This window comes from Hyperolius riggenbachi, chromosome 2 (assembly GCF_040937935.1).
Source record: "Hyperolius riggenbachi isolate aHypRig1 chromosome 2, aHypRig1.pri, whole genome shotgun sequence".
NCBI lineage: Eukaryota > Metazoa > Chordata > Amphibia > Anura > Hyperoliidae > Hyperolius > Hyperolius riggenbachi.
Genome location: NC_090647.1, coordinates 556,887,441 through 556,913,963, shown reverse-complemented (window position 1 = coordinate 556,913,963; position 26,523 = coordinate 556,887,441). Strand labels below are relative to the sequence as shown.

At 43.6% G+C, this 26,523-nt stretch overlaps 1 protein-coding gene across 10 annotated transcripts in view; it reads right to left on the bottom strand.

Moving 5' to 3' along the window:
- The window catches only part of ZBTB20 (zinc finger and BTB domain containing 20), a 1,072,531-nt gene that overhangs the window by 250,871 nt on the left and 795,137 nt on the right, over positions 1-26,523 (bottom strand). The window contains exon 1 of one of the 10 annotated variants that reach the window (XM_068270874.1): positions 23,162-23,216. The exons of the other annotated variants lie outside the window; for them this stretch is intronic. The gene's annotated coding sequence lies outside the window, so the exon portion shown is untranslated. Of the gene's footprint in view, positions 1-23,161; positions 23,217-26,523 lie in introns of those variants that run through there. 10 annotated transcript variants of the gene reach the window in all.

Below are 26,523 nucleotides of genomic sequence, written 5' to 3'. Positions count from 1 at the left end.
AAGCTGCTATTTTTCTATGTTTCGCGTCATCCCTTCAGTTCCTGTAAGAGCGAGCTCTCACTTACAGGATGAAAACCCCCCCAAAATCACTGTGACCATCTTGTGGCCAAATAGTAAAACTACATCTACATACATTTTTAAAAAAAAAATATACACAATCAATTACATTTAAAATTACCTGTTTACCTCCCCACTCCCAAAAAAAACCCAAATAAAAAAAAAAAAAAAAAAAAAAAATTACAGTTAAAAAAAAAACACAGCATAAATAGTTACCTAAGAATCTGAACTTTTTTTTAATATGCATGTGAAGAGGGTATATCTATGGCCAGGGCAGGATTTACCATAAGGCAGTGTAGGCAAGTGCTTACAGGGCATACAGCCAAAAATGGCACCGGGAATAAATGGCGTATGGAGCCGTGTGTAAAACGCTATTTTGCGTTCTAATGTTAAACCATTAAATGGCGTTTTAATGTTAAAACGCTATTTAATGTTTTAACATTAAAACGCAAAATAGTGCTTTGAAAACAGCAGCGCCCAGAGAGCCATCCCCCTATGTCCAATTTTGTCCCCCAGCGCAAGTCCTCTGCCCCCCCATGTTTAGCCGTGACCCCAGTGATCTTCCTGGCCTCCCCCATGTCCAATTTTGTCCTCCAATGTACCTCCTCTGCCCCGGCCTGGAGTACTACACAGGCAGATCATACGAGCAGGTGGTGGAGGTATCTGCACACTGGAGGCTTTCTGAAGCGATCCACCAATCAGGCGGGGGGCGCTGCCCCAGAACCGCCAATCACCGCTATTAACCTCTCTGCTCCTGTCTTATAATTGTACGAGATGGTCTCGGAAACTGGAGCATCAGGACCTGGACTCAGATCTAAAAGATAAGCAACAGCATAATAACCTTAAAAATAAAAAAAACTTTTTTTGGTTCAGCTGATAGAAATCCTGCAATAAATCTTTAGTGTGTCTACTTCCTGCTTTAATGGAAGCAGGCATAGGGTTACCATCCTGTGTTTACAAATTAGCTGTTCTGCCAAGGATGCCGAGATTCCTGAGTTGACACAGCTAAGAGATCAAATTACACTTGTTAGTAGTCACAGATGAGGGGGGAATTAGACAGGCTAAACTCTCTAAATACATACCGGGTGCATTTCTCTATATTTCCCTTCTGTTCTATACAAGAGTTCAGGTACACTTTGAAAAAAAAAAATATATATATGGCAGCCTCCATATCCCACTCACTTCAAGTTCCCCTTTAAACCAACTCACATTTATTTACAAAAATGTTTTAGATCTACTGTTTCTTGCTTCTCGTGTTAGGGCGTGAAAGCTCACGTTTTTAGCACGGCGGCAGGCAGAGACGGGCGCGCAGACACGTGCAGCTTCCATTTTACAGGTACAGAGTAAAGTGTTTGCAAAGTTATTCAGCATGCTGCCAGTGACGTAGGCTGTTTACACCCCCCACCCCCCCCATCTGCTTCTCTGATCACAACCAAAATATCTCCGGCGTGGCAATTGTTTGTCCGGAGCCTCCGCCGGTGAACCGACATTCCACGACGCACCTCGGCAAATTGATAACTCCATGAGAAGGTTTCATATCGCTCAGTACAAGAGCTCCGATTCGACACAACACCTATTAAAAGGAGGAGAAGGGATCTAGGCGGCGGGCTTTTATACCATGTGAGATAATGCACTTTCATTTATTGTGTGCTGGGAAATATCACAGCGGTAAAAAAGAAAAAAAAGCTGAACTTATCGCTCTCCTTTATAGAGATTTTCACTTAGAAGCCTTAACCTAAAACGGACGGAAAAGGCGCAGACGCTCGGGAGGACGAGGAGAGCGGCGGAATATCTCAATAGGCAGTGCAGAGATACCGATTATCTGCTGAAAACGAGACACTGCCGGCTTTATTCAAAGCCAATCGTCGGGAATATTAAAGAGTACTTTCAGAAAGCCGTCGCCCCCATAGCTAGACGAGTTATAATAGCGAGATTGGTTAACTACCGTCATCTTGATTATAAAAAGCCGCAATCATGTGACAGCATCACAGCTCCTCCTTCTGCCCCCATAGAGTACTGTCTGAAGAGTTAAGGTTAATGATGAACCCCCCGCAGTGCTGCATGAGAGTGGGCGTGTCCCAGGCTGCCTGATAGCCCTGGGCAGAAGAAGAGCTGAATGTGCTGTGCTCCACTGCTCTACTCACTTCTCACCCCTTGCTTTCTTGCGCCCTAGGCCATGGCCTTTGTGGCCTTGCCTCAAATCCGGCCATGGGTGGGACCTGTCCATGAAAACTATATGGCCACCTCAAGCTCACACAGTGAGCATTTTTTTCTTTCTTTGTCTTTCTACTCTCAAGGTCTTTGGTACTTCTCTTTTTTAAGATGCCTGCTTGCCCCAACATTGGTGATACAATACGGTGGGTCCTTCAGTCACATCGACTGTGACAGTCACCATGTTTAACCCCATCCGTTAAACAATAGGAAAGTTGGAAGAGTGGCTACCAACCATTGCAAATTGGCACACTGTACATTACCACACGTGCCACATCCGTTTCGGAAATGGACGCTCCACACCAGTGGAAAACTACCCTACTAGTCAACGTAAATGATGCATGTACGTATCTGTGTACATTATATACTTGAGTATAAGCCTAATTTTTTAGCACAAAAAAAGTGCTGAAATGTTACCCCCTCAGCTTATATGTGAGTCAGTGGTGCAGAACGGATGTTGGAGCGGGTTGCGTTACTGGCAAAGGAGTGTAAGGATCAGGCACTGGTGATCTCTTACCAGCTGGCTCCCTGCTCTGTTCGACGCCCCCATCCCCTGCAACATGGTGTACATGATGCAACATGGTGCTCAAGATACCTGTGTCCCCTGGCTTGTGGAGCGGAGCGTGCAAACAGCGTGTCAGCGGTGCAATGATCTGGGTTTTCCTCCTGTGTGGCAATCACTGTCTCATATCTATGATGCCATCTAGTGCCGTCTTGAGACACAGCTGTATCATACTTGGGGCACATCTAGCTATGGGGAGGGGGCTATATTGGAGAAGGGGCTTATAAGCGAGTCAATCACATTTTCCTGGTTTCTGAGGGAAAAGTGGGTATTTCGGCTTATAAGCGGATCGGTTTATATGTGAGTATATACTGTAACAGGTCATGCAAATTGCGAAAGTCCTGGTTATCTTAACATTAATTCTCTACACATGTTAAAGCAAATCTGTAGCAGAAATAAACTTATAAGATAATGAATTTGATGTGTAGTACGAATAATAAATAGAATATTTGTAGCTAAGAAAAGAGTCTCATGTTGTTTTCCAGTACTGGAAGAGTTAAAAAAAACTTGAGTTGTTATCTGTGCTAAAGAGCTTCTCTGAGCTATTAGACCAACTTGGTGGAACGCAGGCCTGTTTTCTGAAGAGCTTAAACAGCCAGGAAACAGTGAGAGACAGCTCGAGATAAGGTTTTACTGCAGGAAAGTTCAAAGGGTCATTACTTCTGCCTTGTTTTATAGCTTAAAACACAGTGTGTTTTTTCTAAACTGCAACTGTGACAATCTGATGCAATGGTATAAATAAAACCATATAACTGAAAATAAAGATATGAGACTTTTTTCTTTGCTACTAATGTTCTATACCTCATCCATTCTGCACATACAATTCATTATATCATAAGTTTATTTTTTCTTCAGATATGATTAACATTTTTTAAGCGAATTTACCCCCAGGAGAGACAATGTAAGATATGAAACATAAACAGAAAAGGAGAGACACTACACACGTTTTTTAAGACTAGGTTCACAAGGGACTGCAAATCAGACCGCTTTCCACAACAGAGACCAACTGGGATGACCACGGATCCTGTGTTATCTAAGGGATCTGTTTTCAATGTTTTTGTTGACCCCGTTGCAGGAGTCCCCACCTGCACGACCTTTACAGATGCTGTACGGAGAAAAATGACATATTCACCCCCAGACCCCTCCCACAAGCACAGAACCTGAACAAGGGTGCCGCCCGTCACACATACTACAGACAGTGTATCCGTTCGGCTCAGTACACACATCCAATTTTAACCTGCAGGAGACTGGCCAATTTTACCACTGCCATGTAGTATCAGAGCCAATAGATTGTGAATACTATAAATAGACTGTGTAGGCAAGATAAAAATCTCTGATGTGTGTAAAGACCTTTACTGTAAGATCTCCTTCATTTTAAGCAAGCCCCAAATAAGGCTTGGCACACACTTTCAATTATGATTGGCCAATCACTAACCAATTTTACCACCTCCATGTAGTACGAGGGCAACACACACACACACCACACACACACACACACACACACACACACACACACACACACACACACACACACACACACACACACACTGTACACACACACACCACACTACACACACACACTGTACACACACACATACACACCACACTACACACACACACACACATACACACACACACACACACTACACACACACTGTACACACACACACACACACTACACACACACACACGCACACACCACACTGTACACACACTACACACACACTACACACACACACTGTACACACACACTACACACACACACTGTACACACACACACACAGACCCCCCCACACACACACACACTACACACACACTACACACACACTGTACACACACACACCACACTACACACACACACAGACCCACACACTACACACACACTGTACACACACACACACACTACACACACACACACACACCACACTACACACACACACACACACACACACACACACACACACACACACAGACACACACACACACACACACACACACACTGTACACACACACACTACACACACACTGTACACACACACACACACTACACACACACACACTCACACACCACACATACACTGTACACACACTACACACACACATTGTACACACACTACACACCACACTACACACACACACACAGACCCACACACTACACACACACTGTACACACACACACACTACACACACACACCACACTACACACACACAGACCCACGCACACACACACACACTGTACACACACACACCACACACACACAGTACACACACACACACTACACACACACACGCACGCACACACCACACACACACTGTACACACACTAAACACACACACTGTACACACACTACACACACACTACACACACACACACCACACTACACACACAGACCCACACACACGCACACACTACACACACACACACACACACACACTGTGTACACACACACACACACACACACACACACACACTACACACACACACACACACACACACACTACACACACTGTACACACACACTGTACACACACTGTACACACACAGAGACCCACACACTACACACACACACACACACCACACAATACACACACACACTGTACACACACACACACACACACACACACACACACACACACACACACACACACACTACACACACTGTACACACACACACACTGTACACACACACACACACTGTACACACACAGAGACCCACACACTACACACACACACCACACAATACACATACACACGCTACACACACTACACACACACTACAAACCGTACACACGCACACAAGCACACACACAGAGACCCACACACTACACACACACACCACACAATATACACACACACACACGCTACACACACTACACACACACTACAAACCGTACACACGCACACAAGCACACACACAGACCCACACACACACACAGAGAGACACACACACAGCTTTTTGCCATCACCTTTCCTTGTGTTAATCTACATAATTTATGTTGCATTAATATGTTTTTACATTCCAATCATACATGCATTATCATTTAAATAATTTATACATCCACTATGAAATTATTTCCTGGTTTTCTCAAATGCGTCACAAACAGCGTTTGAATAAAAAATAAAATTAATAAAAACAAATTTCTCCTTTTCTCAGCAGAGTGATTGTGGAGGCGAGTAAAGCAAAGGTCTGAATATTCCTTCATTAAAGTGAACCAGAGATGGTACACTAGGCTCAATTTATACTTACCCAGAGCTTCCTCCAGCCCCTGAGCAGCACAGAGTCCATCGCCGTCCTCCTCGGCACCCTCCGATTTGGCGCTACAACTGCCGGTAATCCGGTCAGTCGCCGCCAGTCCAGGTCTTCTGCGCATGCGCGGCTCAGCCACACATGCGCATGCCGCATTCACAGCCCTTGCAGCCTTCTGCAGTACTATTACACAGGCACAGAGCTCTCCAGGGGACGGGAGCGTGATGAGGGGCGCACACGCGGCTGAGCAGTGCATGCGCAGAAGGCCACGACTGCCCACACTACCTGGAGTTATAGCGGCTTAACGAAGGGGCCGAGGAGGACGGCGAAGGGACTTGGCGCTGCTCATGGGGCTCGAGGAAGCCCCGGGTAAGTATAAATAAACCTAGTGAACCATATCTGGTTAACTTTAAAGGGAAGCCGAGGTGAGAGGGATATGGAGGCTGACATGTTTATTTCCTTTTAAATAATGCAGATTGCCTGGCTGTCCTGCTGATCCTCTGCCTCTAATACTGTAAGCCATAGACCCTGAACAAGCATGCAGATCAGAAGTCTATGACAAATCTGACAAGTTTAACAACATGCTTGTTTCAGGTGTGTGATTTAGACCCTACTGAAGAGAAAGATCAGCAGCATAGCCAGGCAACTGGTATTGTTTAAAAGGAAATAAAAGGAAATAAAGATGGCAGCCTCCATAGGTCTCTCACCTTGGGTTCACTTTAAACAGAAGTGTATTATAGAGACACCATCTTGCTCACATAAAGCTGAACATGGGTACTGAGAAGGTAAAATGATATTTAGCATTAGCGGGAGATTTTTCAGTCTCTTTTGGTCCCTGGTACAGCCCTGGTTGTTCTGGATCACCATGACTATAATTGGGTGTTCTGTAATGTAACTCTTTTTAGAATTGCTGACACAGATTCCATGCTGTGCAATACCTCACTACAGCCTGTAGATGTCACTGTTGCTAATAACACCCTTTGATAAAAAAATGAATAATAAATACCTGGAATCACAATCAGGCGGTAGCAGAGACCAGTATGCACAGCAGCTAGTTTACTATCAGTATAGGCAGGGAGAAACTGCTTATACTGTACATACTGGAGGTGGCAGAGATCAGCACACGCTGCAGCTAGTTTATTATCAGTATAGGCACAGAGTAACAGCTTATACTGTACATACTGGAGGTGGCAGAGATCAGCACACGCTGCAGCTAGTTTACTGTCAGTACAGGCACAGAGTAACAGCTTCTACTGTACATACTGGGGATAGCAGAGATCAGCACACGCTGCAGCTAGTTTATTATCATTATAGGCACAGAGTAACAGCTTATACTGTACATACTGGAGGTGGCAGAGATCAGCACACGCTGCAGCTAGTTTATTATCAGTATAGGCACAGAGTAACAGCTAATACTGTACATACTGGAGGTAGCAGAGATCAGCACACGCTGCAGCTAGTTTACTATCAGTATAGGCAGGAAGAAACTGCTTATACTGTATATACTGGAGGTGGCAGAGATCAGCACACGCTGCAGCTAGTTTACTATCAGTATAGGCACAGAGTAACAGCTAATACTGTACATACTGGAGGTAGCAGAGATCAGCACATGCTGCAGCTAGTTTACTATCAGTATAGGCAGGGAGAAACTGCTTATACTGTACATACTGGAGGTGGCAGAGATCAGCACACAATGCAGCTAGTTTACTATCAGTATAGGCACAGAGTAACAGCTTATACTGTTCATACTGGAGGTAGCAGAGATCAGCACACGCTGCAGCTAGTTTACTATCAGTATAGGCAGGGAGAAACTGCTTATACTGTACATACTGGAGGTGGCAGAGATCAGCACACGCTGCAGCTAGTTTACTATCAGTATAGGCAGGAAGAAACTGATCATACTGTACATACTGGAGGTGGCAGAGATCAGCACACACTGCAGCTAGATTACTATCAGTATAGGCAGGGAAAAACTGATTATACTGTATATACTGAAAGTAACAGAGATCAGCACACACTGCAGCTAGTTAACTATCAGTATAGGCAGGGAGCAACTGATTATACTGTACATACTGAAGGTAGCAGAGATCAGCACACACTGCAGCTAGATTACTATCAGTACAAGCACAGAGTAACAGTTTATACTGTACATACTGGAGGTAGCAGAGATCAGCACACGCTGCAGCTAGTTTACTATCAGTATAGGCAGGAAGAAACTGCTTATACTGTACATACTGCAGGTAGGCAGGGAAAAACTGATTATACTGTATATACTGAAAGTAGCAGAGATCAGCACACACTGCAGCTAGTTAACTATCAGTATAGGCAGGGAGCAACTGATTATACTGTACATACTGAAGGTAGCAGAGATCAGCACACACTGCAGCTAGATTACTATCAGTACAAGCACAGGGTAACAGTTTATACTGTACATACTGGAGGTGGCAGAGATAAGCACATGCTGCAGCTAGTTTACTATCAGTACAGGCACAGAGTAACAGATTATACTGTACATACTGGAGGTAGCAGAGATCAGCACACGCTGCAGCTAGTTTACTATCAGTACAGGCACAGAGTAACAGCTTATACTGTCCATACTGGGAGTAGCAGAGACCAGCACACACTGCAGCTAGTTTACTATCAGTACAGGCACAGAGTAACAGCTTATACTGTACATACTGGGAGTAGCAGAGACCAGCACACACTACAGCTAGTTTACTATCAGTACAGGCACAGAGAAACAGATTATACTGTACATACTGGAGGTAGCAGAGATCAGCACACGCTGCAGCTAGTTTACTATCAGTACAGGCACAGAGTAACAGCTTATACTGTACATACTGGGAGTAGCAGAGACCAGCACACACTGCAGCTAGATACTATCAGTGCAGGCACAGAGTAACAGCTTATACTGTACATACTGGAGGCAGCAGAGATCAGCACACACTGCAGCTAGTTTACTATCAGTACAGGCACAGAGTAACAGCTTATACTGTACACACTGGAGTTAGCAGAGCTCAGCACACACTGCAGCTATATTACTATCAGTACAGGCACAGAGTAACAGCTTATACTGTACATACTGGGGGTAGCAGAGATCAGCACACACTGCAGCTAGTTTACTATCAGTACAGGCACAGAGTAACAGCTTATAATGTACATACTGGAGGTAGCAGAGATCATCACACACTGCAGCTAGTTTACTATCAATACAGGAAGAGTAACAGCATATACAGTACATACTGGGCATGCACACCCTTACAAGTTGATTATACATATCTTAAAAAACAAACAAACTCATAAGAAACCCTCAAAGAGACCAGAGTTTCCTCTAAATTCTCAGCAGCCACACTGACACCAACAGCTCATTAGCCAGTATTACATTGCTTTAGAAAACGAATGAAACAGTCACAAAAAACAACTAGCTACACTGGTCATACCAATTTGTGTGTTTAAAAACTACACAGGGTGTGGAGACGCCCTAAAAAAATAATAATTGAAGGATTAAAAACAAAAATGAGTTGGCTTACCTCATTTACGACACCACTTATGGTACAGTTAGAAAAATAGTTAATTTAGCACAAGGCAACGCGTTTCGTGAGATCCAACTGACTTCATCAGGCCAATAACTGTGGTGGGCGAAGATAATCAACTAGCATCCGGCGCTTATCTTGCAACTTATCTCTGTGAGAACCACATTTCCTATTAATTTGATCACTATATCCTCAGAACATACTATACTATCCCAGCACCCAGTGTCTCTGTGTTTTTTTATTCTTAAAGGGTATCTGAAGTGAAAAAAAAAAACGTATAATGTAATGACTTCTATGTGTCGTACAGATAAGAAATACAACATTAGCAGCACAGATAGGAATCTAATATTGTTTCCAGAACAGGAAAAGTTAACGAGGAACTTCAGCCTAAACAAACATACTGTCATTAAGTTACATTAGTTATGTTAATTAAAATAGATAGGTAATATAATCTCTTACCCATCCTGTTTTAAAAGAACAGGAAAATGTTTGATTTCATGATGGCAGCCATCTTTTTGGTTGAAAGGAGGTGACAGGGAACATGAGACACAGTTCCAACTGTCCTGTGTGCTGATCACCCCTCCCAGTTGCTAGGCAACATGAATAACAACATAGCAAATCCCATCATGCTTTGCATAGCATCAGGGAAAAATGCCTGGGCAGATTTCTTTGATGGGGTGGAGCTTAGCTTCTGTGCAGCTAAAAATGATGCTTTGTAAGAAAAACAAAGTTCTGATGCTTTGAAACTGTTAAAGAAACACCAAGCCTTTTCAGTTCTGCTGAGTAGATTTTTAGTCCGGAGGTTCACTTTAAGAAACTTCAGTTGTTATCTATACAAAAGAGCTACTCTGAGCTCCCTGACCCAATTTGGGTTGAAGACAGTCCTGTTTTCTGAAGCACCTATACATTAATGAAACAGTCAGAGACAGTTTAGATAAGATTTTTACTGCAGGAAAGTTAAAAGGGTCATTAGCTCTGCTTGTTCTATAGTTAAAAAAAAACAGTGTGGCTTGTAATTGCAAATATGACAGAACTATACAATGTTATAAAGAAAAGCTATATATAAAAAAAAATTAATATGAGACTATTTTCTTTGCTACTAATGTTCTACTAATGATCAGTACTACACATAGAAATCATTTCATGATACGTTTTTTTTCACTTAAGTGTCACTTCAAGGTTCATCTTATCTACTACAAATGTTTAGAAACGAGTTACTCATGTGTAGCAGAACTCACGGAGAAGCACACAATCAGATGTCGGGTTTGTAAAGCCCTCATTGGCTGTGCTCACTTCCTGCTTCAGCCTCCACAGGAAACAAAACTGCCACAACATCGTGACGTGACATGGTCTATGAGATGCTTCATTATTCAGTCTTACATGCAAATTTAATGCAAATTCCATGCAGTTCCTGCTTGGCTCATCTCCAAGCTGCATACTCTGTGCACTACATTTGCATGCAAGATAATATTGTGAGAATCTCATTGACCATTTACAGAAACACCGTCAGTAAATCGCGGCACTAGAAAATCCATTACCTGATCAAACTGATCACATGCATCTCTAGTAGTCCAGATACACACGAGCATATGAGTCCAGCTTCACATATGCTTATGAGTCCAGCTACACACAAGCTTATGAGTCCAGCTATACACAAGCCTATGAGTCCAGCTTCACAAGAGCTTATGAGTCCAGCTTCACACGAGCGTATGAGTCCAGCTATACAGAAGCTTATGAATCCAGCTACACACAAGCTTATGAGTCCAGCTCCACACGAGCTTATGAGTCCAGCTCCACACAAGCTTATGAGTCCAGCTCCACACGAGCTTATGAATCCAGCTACACACAAGCTTATGAGTCCAGCTCCACACAAGCTAATGAGTCCAGCTCCACACGAGCGTATGAGTCCAGCTACACACGAGCTTATGAATCCAGCTCCACACGAGCTTATGAATCCAGCTCCACACGAGCTTATGAGTCCAGCTACACACAAGCTTATGAGTCCAGCTATACACAAGCCTATGAGTCCAGCTTCACAAGAGCTTATGAGTCCAGCTACACACGAGCTTATGAGTCCAGCTACACACGATCTTATAAGTCCAGCTACACACGAGCGTATGAGTCCAGCTACACACGAGCTTATGAATCCAGCTCCACACGAGCTTATGAGTCCAGCTACACACGAGCTTATGAGTCCAGCTACATACCAGCTTATGAGTCCAGCTACACACCAGCTTATGAGTCCAGCTACACACCAGCTTATGAGTCCAGCTACACACGAGCTCATGAGTCCAGCTACACACGAGCTTATAAGTCCAGCTACACACGAGTTTATGAGTCCAGCTACACACAAGCTTATGAGTCCAGCTACACACAAGCTTATGAGTCCAGCTACACACCAGCTTATGAGTCCAGCTACAAGCGAGCATATGAGTCCAGCTCCACACGAGCTTATGAGTCCAGCTCCACACGAGCTTATGAGTCCAGCTCCACACGAGCTTATGAGTCCAGCTCCACACGAGCTTATGAGTCCAGCTCCACACGAGCTTATGAGTCCAGCTCCACACGAGCTTATGAGTCCAGCTACACACGAGCTTATGAGTCCAGCTACACACGAGCTCATGAGTCCAGCTACACACGAGCATATGAGTCCAGCTCCACACGAGCTCATGAGTCCAGCTACACACGACCTTATGAGTCCAGCTACACACGAGCTTATAAGTCCAGCTACACACGACCTTATGAGTCCAGCTACACACGAGCTTATGAGTCCAGCTACACACGAGCTCATGAGTCCAGCTACACACGAGCATATGAGTCCAGCTCCACACAAGCTCATGAGTCCAGCTACACACGACCTTATGAGTCCAGCTACACACGAGCTTATAAGTCCAGCTACACACGACCTTATGAGTCCAGCTACACACGACCTTATGAGTCCAGCTACACACGAGCTTATAAGTCCAGCTACACACGAGCTTATAAGTCCAGCTACACACGAGTTCATGAGTCCAGCTACACACAAGCTTATAAGTCCAGCTACACACAAACTTACGAGCCCAGCTACACACAAACTTACGAGTCCAGCTACACACAAGCTTACGAGTCCAGCTACACACGAGCTTACGAGTCCAGCTACACACGAGCTTATGAGTCCAGCTACACACGAGCTTATGAGTCCAGCTACACACGAGCTTATGAGTCCAGCTACACAACAGCTTATGAGTCCAGCTCCACACAAGCTTATGAATCCAGCTCCACACAAGCTTATGAGTTCAGCTACACACAAACATATGAGTCCAGCTACACACGACCTTATGAGTCCAGCTACACACGATCTTATGAGTCCAGCTACACACGAGCTTATGAGTCCAGCTACACACCAGCTTATGAGTCCAGATACACACCAGCTTATGAGTCCAGCTACACACCAGCTTATGAGTCCAGCTACACACCAGCTTATGAGTCCAGATACACAGAGCTTATGAGTCTAGCTACACACCACCTTATGAGTCCAGCTACACACCAGCTTATGAGTCCAGATACACACGAGCTTATGAGTCCAGCTACACACCAGCTTATGAGTCCAGCTACACACGAGCTTATGAGTCCAGCTACACACGAGCTTATGAGTCCAGCTACACACCAGCTTATGAGTCCAGCTACACACGAGCTTATGAGTCCAGCTACACACGATCTTATGAGTCCAGCTACACACGAGCATATGAGTCCAGCTACACACGATCTTATGAGTCCAGCTACACACGAGCTTATGAGTCCAGCTACACACAAGCTTATGAATCCAGCTCCACACAAGCTTATGAGTCCAGCTCCACACAAGCTTAAGAGTTCAGCTACACACGAGCATATGAGTCCAGCTACACACGATCTTATGAGTCCAGCTACACACGATCTTATGAGTCAAGCTTCACACGAACCTATGAGTCCAGCTCCACATGAGCTTATGAGTCCAGCTACACACCAGCTTATGAGTCCAGCTACACACCAGCTTATGAGTCCAGCTACACACGAGTATATGAGTCCAGCTACACACCAGCTTATGAGTCCAGCTCCACACAAGCTTATGAGTCCAGCTACACACCAGCTTATGAGTCCAGCTCCACACAAGCTTATGAGTCCAGCTACACACCAGCTTATGAGTCCAGCTCCACACAAGCTTATGAGTCCAGCTCCACATGAGCTTATGAGTCCAGCTACACACCAGCTTATGAGTCCAGCTACACACCAGCTTATGAGTCCAGCTACACACCAGCTTATGAGTCCAGCTACACACCAGCTTATGAGTCCAGCTACACACGATCTTATGAGTCCAGCTACACACCAGCTTATGAGTCCAGCTACACACCAGCTTATGAGTCCAGCTACACACCAGCTTATGAGTCCAGCTACACACGACCTTATGAGTCCAGCTACACACGACCTTATGAGTCCAGCTACACACAAGCTTATGAGTTCAGCTACACACGAGCTTATGAGTCCAGCTCCACACAAGCTTATGAATCCAGCTCCACACAAGCTTATGAATCTAGCTCCACACAAGCTTATGAGTCCAGCTCCACACAAGTTTATGAATCCAGCTCCACACAAGCTTATGAGTTCAGCTACACACGAGCATATGAGTCCAGCTCCACACGAGCTTATGAGTCCAGCTCCACATGAGCTTATGAGTCCAGCTCCACACGAGCTTACGAGTCCAGCTACACACCAGCTTATGAATCCAGCTACACACGAGCTTATCAGTCCAGCTACACACGAGCTTATGAATCCAGCTCCGCACGATCTTATGAATCCAGCTACACACAAGCATCTGCACTAGAAAATAGTATCTCCTACCACCCAAATTTTTTAAATAAGAAAAAGGAATACCTTTAGGACATGCCCCCTGCCACACCTCTAATCAGGTCATTGTCACACCCCTAGCCACACCTCCAACGCAAAAAGTTCATAAGCAGAGTACATCGTTTTGCAAGTCAAACCACACTGGTACTTTATATGTTCGCTAGTTTTCCTTCATATTGACATTTGAAAATAAGATATTTATACAGTTTAAAGATGGGAATAACATCTAGAGTTAGATAAAGAGGAACTTTAGCCCAAAGGGGGAAAAATTAATCCATACCTTGCAAAGTGAGAAGTTAAAAAATAGAAGATCAAGAAGTGATTCATATTCGCTATATAATTAGTTCATATTGTTTTATCCACAATCAGCCTGCAGGTCATCATCTTTACTACTGGCAGGCAAGGAAAAAAACCCAGCACAGACTGTCATTATCTATAACACCACCGCCTAACACGGCGATGCCCTGAAAGCTATTTTTTTTAATAGATATACATATGCACAGAGGGAGATACTGGTTGCTTGGCAGTTGGAAAAGGCCGTTATTTCCCACAATGCAACACTGTTCACAGACAGGAAACTGTCAGGACCATGGTCATGACATCACACTGTGCGAGGGGTTCCACCACAATACCAGCCATACAGACCCCCTCTGATGATCTATTCAAGAAAATGTAACATTTTCTCCTGGGAAAGGGGGTATCGGCTACTGATTGGGATGACGTTGAATCCTACGTTATAGCTGCTCTTTAAATACATTTTTTAGTAGGGAAAAAAACATCTATTTACATAGATCTGCGCATCAGTCCTGAAAGAGGGACAAAGACAGCTGGGAGCTATGGTGCACAGTTGTATGATGAGCACGACATTATTTAGTCCTGCTTGAGCAGAGAATGGGATCCTGAATGCACTGAGTGTCCCCCTTTCCCTCTCCCCCATCATTGCTCTATAGAGGGTGTGACTCAGCACAATGTTACAATGTTAGTAAATTCGTAGAGTGTGACTCATGACATCCTGTCCTTATAAACTCGAGAAACTCTCCAGCACAGTTCCTGCATCGGCCCACCTCCTAGGGGAAGATCTTGTGTAACGTCCCGGGGTCAGGATCCCCGGCTGGTCAGGCTATCAGCAGCACCTGTCCGATGTCACTGACCCAACCGGGCAAAGGGACGCCTCTTCCCTCTTGTGTCACAAATAAGAAATTATTTCATTGAGCTGCTGGTGCGGAGGCAACACTGTGACACCAAACTGGATTTGTAAACTTACAGCCAATCAAAAGACTCTAATGCTGGGAATACACGGTTCGTTTCTGCCGTGCATTTCTGCTCTCGATCGTTTTTGCTGCTCGATTTCAGCTCTTGATTCTTATCTTCCTCTCGTTTTTCTCATCTTTTTCCGTTCACTTCTATAAGAAATCGAGAGGCAAAAGAATCGAAAGGGAGATCGGACATGTCGGAAATTATGTATCGAACCATCTAACCACCTCAGAAACAAACCGTCTATTCCTAGCAGTAGGGGCCAGTGCACAGCAAAAACCGCTAGCGGAACAGCAAATGCTTAGCGTTTCTGAAGCGGTTTTTCAGAGCGATTCTAGACAAGTGCAAGGTGATCTTCTAATCATGCCTAGTGATTTTTGGAGCGCTTTGGTGTAGCGTTTTTTACATTTTGTTACAGTAAAGCTGTAACTGAACAGCTTCTGTAACAAAACCGCTCTGATCTAGCGTTTTTCAGAGCAGTTCTCCACTTTCCTATACTTAAGATTGAGACTGAATCACCTCAGAAATCAGCAGAAATGCTGCAGGACCCGAGTTAGCATTTGGGGAAAAAACAAATGACTCTGGTGTGCGCCATCCCATTGAAATACATTAGCCAAGCGGTTTTCAAACTGCAAGTGTTTCTGAAAACCGCTCAGAACCGCTCTTGATGTGCACCAGCCCTAATGCAGAAAAGGAAGTTAATGTTTGAAGAGTCTTTTTATACTGCGCACACTGCAGTGATACCATCGTAATGCCACACTGCCAAAAAGTCACTATACAGTGAAACATACAGTAAAATGAAATTATGCTTCACTGCTGCTGCACTGCACACATTGCCCGGTAAATGCAAAACATGCCTTTCGTTATTCTGTCGGAACCTGCTGTACTGCATTTAGTATAAAAAGCACCTTAGGAAAAGGATTGCATTGCATCGATATTGTCTGTTGTGACGGAACGCAGTGGACGCGATGTGAGATGTTCACACTCGCAATAAAGCGGCATAAAACCCTGACATAATATTCAATAAAACATGTTTTCCTACTTTTTATATGCCATACGGTTATCATATTTGCATTGGTGCATAAGTATTATTATTCATTGAGAAATTATAGGTTCCCAAAAGTACAGTTTTTTGCTTTGTGAGCTGACTTTGCATTTTATTCATAACTGGTTTTATTCACTATGAATTGAAGGCAGAAATGCTTTCAGTGTCTCTGTCTCCAGCTGCTTCTGCACAGTCAGAGAATGTGTCACATTCCTCACTTGATACATTTAAGTAAACACAAGATAACATTATCTACAACTTCAGATGCATCCGGATTTCACTGCACTCTGTAGGTAACCCTTCCAATGCTGGTCTAGTAAAATAAAAATGCTGGTTGCATATAATATGCTGTAAATAATCTTTTAGAGCACAGAAGAAATGCAGGGTTATATTCCGCTTTAAAGGGTACCTGAACTAAGAACATGAATACACCATACGTGGTGGAGCAAGGCATTTGGGCGCTGGCGGCGCTATGGTAAAATGGGCACCACATACACCGCAATGCTCACTGCGGCTACATCAGCGCCCAGGAGGTAATTTGCGCTCTATATGTGCTCGCTAAAAAGACGGAGTATATAGCGGCAAAGGCGGTGATGATATAAGCAGAAATTGCAGCGTGGGGGTTGGTTAAGCTTAGGCATCGGTAGAAGGAGGGCTCATGTGAGAGTAGGGATAGGTTTAGCAATAGTAACATATTTTAAAAAATGACTGATACTTTACTATTGGAATTATTGCTCAATAGTAGAATACTGGTCATTTTACTGATATTCTATTAGCAGCTCTCTCCAGTGCCTAAATGACTGCTGTTGCCTTCTTCCATGACCCCATAACCTCCGAGGCCCCTTAACTTAGCCGGCCTCTTGGTTGTGTGCCCAGTTGGAGCAAGGGCGCATGCACTGTGCTCTTTGTGCGCCCAATTCAGTCACACTCCTGAAAGCTGTGCACAGCAGCCATGGTCAAGAGGATCCTGCGCATGCGCCATTCAATAACTTTCGTAAAGGTGGCCACACACGATACAATAAAACGATCCGATTTTACGGCAATTCTATAAATTTAATCCATCTCCTGAAAAAGATCGAAAGCTTTTTTTTTCATTCGACTGAAAAATCTGATTGGATTTCCCGTTTTTGTTTTTTTTTTTTCGATTTATATCGATCCGGAATGCTGCACATTTTTCTTCAATTTTTCTAAAGATTGTATGGTGTGTGTTAGATTGTCAATTATTAATATACACATCCTAGCAATTTTCTCAGAGTTTCCAATCATTTTTATCATAATAGGGGAAACATTGAACATACGTGTGTGGTACATTAGTCATATTTCTGAAATGCTACAATCAGCCAGAAAAATTGATTGCAATTCTTAAATTGAAGCCTATCACAGCCGATCGGTGTGATAGGCTGGCCGGGGGAGAGAGGGAGGGTGGGAAAAATAAAATAAAAATACAAAAATGTATTAAACAAAAAAGAACATAAATATTTGTGGAAAAATAAATAAGCATCGGAGGGGCGATCGGACCCCACCAATAGAAAGCTCTTGTGGTGGGGAGAAAAGGGGGGGGGGGGGGGAACTGGTGTGCTGTGTTGTGCGGCCCTGCAGCAAGGCCTTGAAGAGACTCCGTAACAAAAATTGCATCCTGTTTTTTATCATCCTACAAGTTTAAAAAGCTATTCTAATGTGTTCTGGCTTACTGCAGCACTTTCTACTATACTGTAATAAATCACTGTATCTTTCCCCTGTCAGACTTGTCGGCCTGTGTCTGGAAGGCTGCCAAGTTCTTCAGTGTTGTGGTTCTGTGATGCATCTCCCCCCTCCAGGCCCCTCTATGTGTATTATTTAGATTAGGGCAGCTTTTCTCTTCTCTCTTATCTTTTACAAGCTGGATAAATAGTTCTCTGAGCTGGCTGGGCTTTCACATACTGAGGAATTACAAACAAGGGCAAAGCTGTTTGCAGGAAGAAACGAGCAGCCTGAAACTTCAGTGCATGAGAACTGCAGGGGGAAAGAAAAACACAAATGATCTCTTGAGATTCAAAAGGAAGGGTGTATACAGCCTGCTTGTGTATGGATGTATTTTTCTATGTGTGGACATACTGTACATCAACCTACTTCCTGTTTTGGTGGCCATTTTGTTTGTTTATAAACAAACTTTTTAAAACTGTTTTTAACCACTTTTAATGCGGCGAGGAGCGGCGAAATTGTGACAGTGGGTAATAGGAGATGTCCCCTAACGCACTGGTATGTTTACTTTTGAGCGATTTTAACAATACAGATTCTCTTTAAACTGCAGTGGCCCATTTCAGTAAAATGGCCTGGTCACTAGGGGGGTTTACCACTGTGGTACTCACTAACTGTGGTAAACACGAACACGCTTGCTTTGAGGGAAACCTGCTGACAGCTGTAGTTCTGAGAAGGGGCATAGCTAAAAAATAACAACACATGTGACCCTTACTACTTAAATCGCTCCCGCCCACGAGGTGCCGCTTACTCTCCAAAACCCCTCTAACCTTCTTCCAACCCCTCAGCCACCTAACATGTTTGGTAAACATAACTCTCCACCTCCCCATAGCTTTGAGGCAGTTCAATTGTAAATGAATGTCTTGTATTGTTTGACTGATTAGTCCAGGCTGCCCCTTCGGCCTGTGTCCAGAGGAGGGGACGGTTACTAGGTATGTAACTAGTCCTAATTACAGAAGAAAGATTGAGTCTTAAAGTAAACCTCCGGACTAAAAATCGACTCAGCAGCACTGAAAAGGCCTGGTGTTTCTTTAACAGTTTCACAGCATCAGAACTTTGTTTCTCTTATACAAGCCTCATTTTTAGCTGCACAGAAGAAAACTGCCCGGGCTTTTTTCCCCTAACGCTGTGCAAAACATGATGGGATTTCTGATGTTGTTGTTCTCGTTCTGCTGTTTTGGTGCAATTTTTTTTTTTTTTACATTTTGAATTTGATATTTGAAGCCTAGTGTGTGCAGCTGGGAGGGGTGATCAGGACACAGGACAGTTGGAACTGTGTCTCCTGCTCCCTGTCACCTCCTTTCAACCAAAAAGATGGCTGCCCCCATGACAAAGATGGCAGCCCCCATGAATCACAAACATTTGCCTGTTCTTTTAAAACAGGGTGGGTAAGAGATTATATTACCTATCTATTCTAATTAATATAACTAATGTAACTTAATGACAGTATGTTTGTTTAGGCTGAAGTTCCCCTTTAATGTTACATCTTTCATTATTTAGCCCCTCCCCCACCGTGTTCAAGAGCTCAAGAGAGATCTGAATGTCACTTTTTACACATATAGAAGTACCTGTGTCTATAGACAGTAAACCTATATTTTAAGTCACCAGCAAGCAAGAAAATACTCAGAGTAATATTGGCAGTACTTTTTCACCTCCATTTTGGTACTTTTTCAATTGCAGAATGCTGAAAAGTTATTTTAAGCAGAAGATGAAAAATGATCTCCTAGGAGAAAATTTAGGAGAACAAGTGACTTGCATATGGGCCCCTTTCTTTTCATTCAAATATAATTGTTTACAAATCTTAATCGCCGTTCTACACCAAATCGTTTTTGTTGGATTTCAATTTAAAAATCCCGTCTGCCATCTTGGCTATGTTATAACTTCCGAGTCACCCCTGTCTTCTCTGTTAGAGAAGTGCATCACTGAATGAAGCAGGAAGAGGAAGTGACACGCAGGGCCATTGCAAGAGGCTCCTCCAGAGGGGTCATAGCGCGACTTTGTTGGAAGTCGTCTGGCTTAAAGGCATGCCCATGAGAGGTGCTCAGAGTACCTTTAAAGTGGAACTTTCAAGATTGTAGAAAGGTTCTCAAACACCGGACACTTTCCTCATTCGGTCCACTTTAAAACTTTTAACCAAGTTTCAAATGTCATCCCAATCAGTAGCGGATACCCCCTTTCCCATGAGAAATCTTTACCTTTTCTCTAACAGATCAGGTGGGTTTGTATGGCTGATATTGTGGTGAAACCCCTCCCACAGTGTGATGTCATGACCATGGTCCTGACTGTTTCCTGCCTGTGAACCTCGTTGCATTGTGGGAAATAACTGCTTTTTAGAACTGTCAAGCAACCAGTATCTCCCTCTGTGCATAGAACTCTCAGTAAAAAACATTCCGTACAGATCACCTGGCAGAACTTAAGAGGTCATCACCAGTGATACATTTCAAAAAAGTAAATCCGGGAGAGGTAAAATTTTAAAATGGGCAAACTGACTAAATAACCTATAAATAAAAATTGTAAAGCGTTTAATTCATTATTTTATTTTCAGTACAGTTCCTCTGCTGTTTTTTTTTTCCTTTTTAAAGTAAAGCTCTCCAATATCGTAGAATTGTTTTTATTGCCCTGGCCTAAAGACATGATTTTAGATCTGCTACACTATACTAGCAGCAGGGCTATTGGGAGGGACAATGCAGCTTCCAGCTACAACTGCCAAAGCAGCATGTGTTACCATATTTATGTTCTCAGGAAGGTCTGCAGAGAAAAAAAAACAGACAAGCAGAGGAACAACACTGTTTTCACTCTTTTTTTTGCCACATATAGATACATTTTATTTGTTAAAAAAATATGCTCAGAGTTATTCTTTAACGTTCTAACACATCTTGGTCATATGGTCTGGGTGTTTATGTGCCTTCATGTATTGTTATCACCAGTTATACCTGCGGACCAAGGTTAATAATATACCCACATTACATTTAGGAACATTTATGGCAATATAAAGTAATATAACATACTGTATAGCTTTAAGCAACCCAGATTGCTGAATTATAGGCAAACAAGTGTGGGCAATTTTATTTTGAGCACCCCAATTTTCATCCAGCTATTTTGATTGGCATTTGCAAAAATAATGCTTATTTCACTTTAAATATTCCTATATAAGGAATCATAAGCGTATCTAATTTTACGGTACGCAGAAAGTATCCTATATGGGAAAAAATAAATCTATAATATAATAAATTTAAAAAAAAGTAATGACCAGTTACATTTTTTGTACTAAAATTGTTTTGGTCTTTCAGCGGTTAAACAAGAAAATAAATAAATAAATATATTATATATCCTCTCTATATTCCCCCTTATCACCATTGGCACTATCTATGATTTTCTTTTTCCAAACAACATTTAACATATACATCTATGGTATTTATTTTTTTATTTAGGGGGACGGGGTGATGTGAAAGATTTTACCATTTTTTATGGGGGGGGGGGGGGGGGGGGTATGGGGGAAGTGGAGAGATTTTTCTTGTTTTGATGGAGAGATTTTAATTGTTGTTTTTACTTTTATTTTGTACGATTGTTTTTCACACCAATTATTCTTTATTTCTTTCTTAACCACATCTTTTGCAAACAGTTCTCAATCTATTTATCGAAGAGAAACACAATTGAGTGTCAGTCGAGAGAGACCTACACAAAAAGCAGCAGAATTTACTGTAAATAAAAAGATCCCATGATATACAGGGCTGCGGAATAACAACAGCATGGCCTGTACTGCCCCTTGGCATGGACCAGGCCCTGCGCTTCGTACACCGCCCGGAAACTATTCATATATTTTCAGTTTCTTTTGCCTAAATTTCCCATAGGAATGCTGCAGGCATGTCAGCAGGGCGACCAACAAAGTTTTGAACGGGACAAACATTGACAAAAAGTAACAGATCCGAGGTTTACGGTCAGCTGGGCCCCGCTGGGACCGACCGTTACTTGGCAATGCGGAAGAGTGACAGAGAACAGCGCAAAAAAGCAAAAATATAATGAACAACACAAGCAACAAAAATAAAAAGGGTAGGTAGGAAAAAAACCCAAAACATTCAGAAACAAATGCAAAAATAATCAAAACTAAATGTAGGACGAGCCATGGGGATAGGTGGAACCATTTGGGAGGGGTAAACGGGCCTAATTATTCCTTGCTAACCCGTTACTTTGGCCTTTCTGGAAGACTTTGAAATTACTATACTTCCCCTGTTGTTGATTTTTTTTTTTCCTTCCTCCGTTCTCTTGGCTGGGCGATCCGCAGAATGCAAAATGCTTGGAACAGAAAGAGACGTGAACGTCTGCCAGTTTAAAACTCCAAGCGATGGATTCACATAATTCCCCCACCCCTTCCTTCTCTGTACCAGCACCTTGTTTATGATGCCAAATCCGACACCCACCAGCGGCATCAGGCTCCCTCTCGCCCAACTCAGACTGGGCACATGTTACACGGAAGCCAATGTGAGTGTAGCAAGCGTGGAGGCTTCTGAATGTGCTATCTCAGCAGATGAAATCTCTGTCCTGCCCGTACCTCCGGGGACAGAGGGGTGGTGGACTGTGGGGGGGGGGAGAAGCAGCAAAGACACCCAACTCAAACACACTCAACACCTGAATTCCGTGGCTCCCCACCACTCACCGTGGCGGTTGCTCCGGTTTCCGTCCGGCGACGATGCTGCGAGCCACACTCGCCGCCCTCCGAGAGCGGCCGGCTATGATTCTGATAATAGCTTCACGCTTTAACTCAGATTTTTTTTTTAGTTCACAGTGTTCCAGAGTGCAGGGCTGGGAGGGGAGGAGGAGGAAAATTACTGAGTCTCTCTTACCATTCAACTTCCACTATCCAAGAGAGGAAATGTCTTATTAAACAAACAACCAACAACAACAAGATCGAGAATATAAAAAAAAAAATGATAATGACATATATACATAACGGGTCCATTCCGCCTTGCCAGAGGAATTTGGACGATTGTCTCCGGACAGAAAACTTTACACAGCAGAAACCCAGCCAGCCTTTCTGCTAGATGCATGTCCTGGAAAAAAAAGCAGCTTTTTTTTTTCTTTTGCAGAGCGAATATTTATTTTTCGCATGCTGTCTCCCAGCCGAGGCTCGGAGTGGTCCAAATTCAACAGATTGTTCCCGTTTCAAGATTCCACAGCACGGCTCATCCTTTAAAGGGGAACTCCAGGAAGATGCAAAGGGTGGTCGGGGTAGAGGTAAAGAGAACCCGAGGGGAGAGAGACATAGAGGCTGACATATTGATTTCCTTTTAAACAAATGCACATTGCCTGGCTGTCCTGCTGAGCCTCTATCTCTAGTACTTTTAGCCATAGCCCCTGAACAAGCATGCAGCTGAGGTTCTCTGACTGAAGCCTGACTAGATTAGCTGCATGCTTGTTTCAGGTGTGATCCAGAGACTACTGCAGCCAAAGAGATCAGCAGAGCTGCCAGGCAACTGGCATTGTTTAAAAAGAAATAAATATGGCAGCCTCCATATATATCGCTCACCTTGGGTTCCTGTTAAGCCTTTTATACACATCCAATTTTGATTGGCCATTTTTACTACTTCCATGTATGACAGCTTACCTACCCAATCTGTCCATAGTATTTAGAGCCTGTATTTACTACATGAGGTGGTAAAATTGGTCAGTGATTGTCCAATCGAAATGGGATGCAAAAAAGGGGGGGGGGGCATTGTGCTTCCTGTTTGGTGAGTTTACAAGGTCCTCAAATAGGGCCCTGATTAATAATACAGCATACGTGCATTATTATATGTATCTACATTTTAAGATCACAGCCCATTACCCTCAGTATGTGCAGAGAAAGCTCCTAGCAGGCTCAAAAAGGGAGGCAGTCGCATCAATGTATTAAAAACCTCTGCATTTGTTTTTGTTTTCTTTGTACAGCGCCATGAAGATGATGGTGCTATATAATAATAATATTAAAGCAGCAGTGCATATGTATTGTACTGTCCATGCTTTGAGGTCAGTGAATTTTATATAGTAAATAAAGAGAACTCTGTTCCTGGCATTTTCCATCTTGATTCCCTCTGACTGAAGCCAATTCTGATGTCATTTCCTCCCTTACAACCCCCCCCCCCCCCCCCCCCCCAAGAAATTGCCCTGTCATAGCTAGCTTGGTTTGTAAACAAGTGAGCACAACATTGATCAGATTTTAGCAGCTCACTGAATTGCCCTCAGCCAATCAGTGAGGTGCAAGAATGTGGGAGGGGCAATGACACGCTTCCTTCTCATTGGCAATGGTAAAAATAGAGCCCAGCTGACTGAGATAAGATTTATTACAGCAGAAACATCTCTGAATAGATTGGAGTGCTTGCAATGCAGGGTGAGGTTACAGGCTGCATATTAAACACAGACAAGTGGGAAAATGGAATTTAATTTTGTGGCTGACAATCCCTCCTTAATTATACTCTTCTTCTACTGATAGTTACCCAACTGCAGTGTGTGATGAACACTTTTGAAAAATGGAGCTTTAACCTCCCTGCCGGTTATCCCGAGCTCAGCTCGGGGTAACCTGCCGCGGAGGATTCTTGCATAATTTTTTTTTTGTTACACGCAGCTAGCACTGTGCTAGCTGCGTGTAACTTACGATCGCCGCCGCTCCGCGCCGATTCGCCGCAACCCGCCGCATCAGAGGGTGCCCCCCCCCCCCCCGAGACCCGTGCGCTGCCTGGCCAATCAGTGCCAGGCAGCGTCGAGGGGTGGTTCGGGACTCCCTCTGACGTCACGACGTCGATGACGTCAGTGACGTCATCGCGCCCGTCGCCATGGCGACGGGGGAAGCCCTCCTGGAAATCCCGTTCAGAACGGGATTTCCGGATGGGTATATGCGCCGGCGGCGATCGGCGCATTCGGGGGGACGCCGCAGGGAGGGGGGAAGCATGTAGCTAGCGCTAGGCTAGCTACATGCTAAAAAAAAATAATAATGCCAAAAAACACCCTCCCTGCCGTGCGCAGCAATTTTTTTATAACGGCAGGGAGGTTAAAAATGTCTCCACGGATTTCCAAATGTTCCCTTCCCTTCTCCCTGGTTCTCAATTTGCCCTGCTGAACTCCATATCATCCCTGTGCAGACATTTTTCAACACTGTCAAATGCTGGGGACAGGAGTAACGACAAATTAGGAACCACACTTTAATTGTAAAACTTTCACTAATCTCTTCTTGGCCTCCAGAACATGTACTTGTAGAAAAATGGCACATATAGCATTATACTTGTTTTCTAGCTGCTACTTCCCTGAACCCCCTGCACAACGCTGTGGGGCAGCACACGTCACATGGCGACTATTGGGCAGAGCAGTGCCACACGGTTAACAGAGTTAAGAACAACGAAAATAAGAAATAACGAGGTGGCTTACCTCAAGGACAAATTCATATAACAATGAATTACAATATGCACTGGCAACACGTTTCGTGGGGATATGCCCACCTCCTCAGATCAAATAAAGTGCCAAGAAAATTCCCATTGAGTTCAACCAGAAAGTAAAGTTCAACACCAGCCGGCTCCCTTACATATACCTGTTGATCCAGAGGGAGGAAAAAAGCCCTTACAAGGCATGGTCCAATTAGCCCCTAAAGGGAAAAAAAATCCTTCCTGACTCCAGATGGCAATCAACTAAAATCTGTGGATCAACACCACCGGGAAATCCCTAGTTATTATAACCATGGATGTCTTTCAACACAAGGAGAGCAAATAAGCCCCCTTCAAACATAGATATAGAATTTGCCATAACTACTTCCTGTGGTAATATATTCCACATTTCACTCTTTCTGTAAAGATCCCTTTCTCAAATGTGCAGGTCATATCCCCTGGTCCTTTGCACAAGCCTAGGGACTAAAAGATCATCTGCCAAGCTTTTATATTGCCCTCTGATGTATTTAAACATATTATCTCCTCTAGGGTGTTTTTTTTTTCATGGTTAAATACGCCCAGAAGTCAGTCTTCTTTCACTGAGAGGGGCAGAGATCGGCGGAGATTGACT